Genomic DNA, 3,866 nt, shown 5'->3' with positions numbered 1-3,866 from the left:
TGCAGTTAAAACTTACAATCTCATGCTGTTAAAAAGTCTATGGAATTAGTTGGATTTTCATGTCTCCTTGGCTGATCCTTTTGCCCTCCTTTTATGCCTCTCGGATGTAGAACCATGTTAGGGCCACAGCAGCACTAAATGAGAATCACAACACTGGGTCTTAACTCTAGCTTGGCTGGTCCTTTTGTAGCCCCCCAACTCCCAGCATCTTGCTTTATCTCTCCAGTCCATAGAGACAGTGTTGAAGGTCTTAGGCCTTCCTTCATCTCAAAATATCATTGTGGAAACTAATGAGATCATATTCATAAGAGGATTTGATTTCTTCTTTGTGGCAAAACATCAAAGAATGAAAATCCACCCAGCAATTGTTGCCATAATACTCATAGTAAACAATAGGACATCTAAAGAGAGAAGCCTTAACTCCCTACTTTTTCTTGCAATTGTAAAGGAAACTGAGTGGCGAGAAGACAGTGAGGACATGCAAGTCAGCCTGTGCGTGAGTGGCATGGCACCTGACTTTCCTTTGAAGGTAGGTGGTGTCAGGAGCATCCTGGAAGCTCCTCATCTACTCTGTGGCCACACAGCCCTGTCACTAGCCTCCTGAGAAAGCACCACAGAAAACAACTCTGTCCTCAGGAACGCTTGCTTTCTTGTGTGTTTCTGGGGTGTGTGTGGGGTATTGAATGGTGACATTTGGTGTCATGACAGTACAGATCAGTTTGAACAATCGCTTGCTGTGCCTGGATCCTGGAGTAGAAGACAGAGGCTGTTGTCAACACCAGACTAGACAAGTATTACATTTGAAATAGCCAGTGGAATAAGGACTGCATTTTTTTTCAGGTTCTGGATGGACTGTGCTTATGTGAAGAAAACATTCTGACTTGCTGTGGCAGAGGTCTCAGGCCCTACCACAGGAGTGCTAATGTTCTCCTTGAATGGAAAAGCCGGGGCCAGGAGGCAACCAACTATCATAAAAGTAATTAATTGTCCTACTTTTTAATGGCCTTGGCAAGACTGCCTTAAAAAAAAAAATGAATCACACAAACGGGACCATGATGCCAGACAGATTGTCCATTGGGACTTAAAAGACTGGTCCCTGCCATAAATCATGATAATGAGTTCATTTTTAAGCTGGTTTATGAGGCTGAGATGTGTGGTGTCGCACTATTTTTTTCCTAAATCTCTCACTGCCTCAAATGCTTCTCAGAATTCAGAGGCTAACATTTCCTTTCAGAAACTCCTTCCAACTTGAGTGGCTGCTGTTTTACCAATCAGGTCTTTTTCCAAAGATGGTTTTAGCACACGATTTTCATGACTCAGCTTAAACTGAACAAGACCCCATTGTTGGCTTTGTTTGCACACCAGCATTATTGACAAGCTCTGCCTAACTCTTGGGAAAAGGTCTGTTGTCTGACCAAGCTACTATGGAAACCCGATCCAGGCCGTTGAGAAGCCTAGTGCCTGCCCTCTTGAATTTGTGAAGAATTTTGAGGCCAGTCAAACTCAGCTCAGAAAATATTCATCAGGGCAGAGGGCACAGCTTGTTCACACCACTTCACTTTTCATCTCAAATCAGCTGTGCAAATAGACTCACTGGCCCAGGGTGAAAGCGGCACTGCCCATGGGGTCATTGTAAACCACGGAGGTTTCATTTATTTTATTTCTACATTATTCTGACTAGACAGGGACAGGACATGGAAAAACAGGAGCTTGGCTTCTTTTAAAAAATGTTTAAAAGGAATTCTCCCCTTGAAAACTGATTGATAGAAAAATACTGTAGCTAACTGCTCCACACCAGAAAATAGGTCTTGCAGGTTTGAAAGAAGAGGCTAGAAATACAGTCTTTTTTCGCTCTCCCATGAGACACCCCTTCCTTCTTTAGAAACAAACCTGAGAAGAGAACCAACCAAGGAGATTACTTGTGGAGGAGGAAGGCAGACTCTGTGTTTGGGAACCTCATCTGCCATCTTTTGAGAGAAGTACAAAGAATGTTCTGCTCTGTGTCTTGTGAAGGCCTCACTCCACATTTTCTTGCTCACTGTTGACTGAGTCTTTAAAGGATGGAACATGCTTTGCTGCCATTACATCTATGTGTAAATCTCATCTCAGTAAAATAAGTATTACAAAATGTACCATGCGGTTGGCTGTTCATCATTACTGATGCGTCTTTCCTCGACTCCTTTGCTCTCGTTATGTAGTTATATAGTCATTAATGTATTAATGTTGGTACAAATAAAACAAAGAAGAAAGAGGAGTTTAACATTCTAGTATCATTTTGTCTTTCTCCAGTTATCTTGGTCTCCAGATAAGACCAAGAGACAAATGAAGTTGGGTGGCTTAGACTTTCTCAGATTATTTTCTGGGGAAAGTGCACTTCTTCCCTCCACCCTGGATTTCATTATAGAGTCAAGGAAAAGGCACAGGGCTTCGGGGAGGTGATGAGATTCCCAAAGACTCAATGGGAGGCAGCTTCTGGGGTTGGGAGAAGATTGTTGATTATAAAATCATTGACTGATTCAGACAAAAGTCTTTATTATCTCCAGAGGGTGTTCCAGATGTTGGGGGCACACCACTAGCCCTCCCAGAACTTAAATTCTAGTGGGAACAAAGAGTAGAAACAGAATGGATAAGTAAGTAATAAGGTGGGGGATGTTGGAACGTCAGAAGGGCGTGGTTCTTATGTTAATAATAAACACTAGTGTAGATCCACCTGAGTAGTATAGTCAGTGGGATCACTTGAAGGGAGTGATAGAGCTCACCATCAGGATAGTGGAGGGAAAGCATCCAGATGAACAGAGGGCCTTAGACAAGAGCCTGTAGGTGCACCTGGGAGTATAGATGCTAGAGAGACTGCACAGACAGGCAAGGTGGAGGGAACAGGAGAGGAGTCTGAGGTGACTGGATGGTACACAGGAGGAAGGGACTGCAGCCCTTGTAAGGACTTCAGCTGTCACTGGACATGCAATGGGCTGTGTTCAACTCTTTGAAAAGCACTGTTTCAGCTTCTCTAACAATAGACTTTAAAAGGATCAGGATGAAGCAGAGAGACCAATGGGAAGTGATTTTTTATCTCAAGCCACAGAGGTCAGAGTGGGAAAGAAAGTGGTGGGGAGAATTCTGAATCAATGTTAAAGGTAAAGCCAAAACACCTCCTTGATGGGTGGCGAGTGAGTGAGTGCCTCTAGTTTGAGAAGTGCCATAGTAAGTGCCTGAGAGAAAAATCTCATTGTCCAGTGACACAACCTACAAGCAGCAATGATAGGAATGGCTGCTCCATCCTGATTGGCTCAACTTGGTCTAGACCACACTGAACTTCTGTCTTGTCCACCCAGTTTCTCTTGCTGACTATGTGGCCCCGGACACCAAGGTGGTACAGCAAAATTTACCCAAGTTTCTCTTTACAACTTATTCATTCTGAAACTAGACACACAGCACATGCCAGCTGTTGTTGAACTGAGTGCAGAGCCTTAGAGTCTGGGACTCAGGCTTTGGTTTATTCAGCCATGCTGGGATCTCTGTCTGGTGCCCCATGAATGGCTCAGTCCTGCCAACAGTAGACTCCCAGATAAAAATGATATTAGCTTCATTTTACAGATGAGGAAACCAGGGCTCATGGAACTGTTGGAGACTGCACATGAGTCAGGGGTGAGTCATGCCCTTGAGTATGTCAGGCCCATTCCACTCTCTAAAATTGTTCTGTAAGAGTCTAGGGAATAACTGTTTAAGTTTCTGAGGGTATTGTAGTCTTTGTCACAATTACTCTATGACTGCAATGAAACAGTCATTGCAAATACACGCAGACCAGCACTGCATTGTTCCAATATGACTTTATTTGTGGACATTGAAATTTGAATTTCATGTAATCT

At 43.4% G+C, this 3,866-nt stretch overlaps 1 long non-coding RNA gene across 1 annotated transcript; it reads left to right on the top strand.

The window, feature by feature from the left end:
• Window positions 1-272: 272 nt before the first annotated feature.
• On the top strand, window positions 273-2,132 carry LOC113831041. The gene is made up of 2 exons (XR_003485398.2): window positions 273-529; window positions 841-2,132. It is a non-coding gene; the product is annotated as an uncharacterized LOC113831041 (long non-coding RNA).
• Window positions 2,133-3,866: the final 1,734 nt, after the last annotated feature.

This window comes from Cricetulus griseus, chromosome 5, assembly GCF_003668045.3.
Source record: "Cricetulus griseus strain 17A/GY chromosome 5, alternate assembly CriGri-PICRH-1.0, whole genome shotgun sequence".
Lineage (NCBI taxonomy): Eukaryota > Metazoa > Chordata > Mammalia > Rodentia > Cricetidae > Cricetulus > Cricetulus griseus.
Note: the sequence above shows the minus strand (reverse complement) of the source record. Positions and strands in the feature narration are given on the sequence as shown.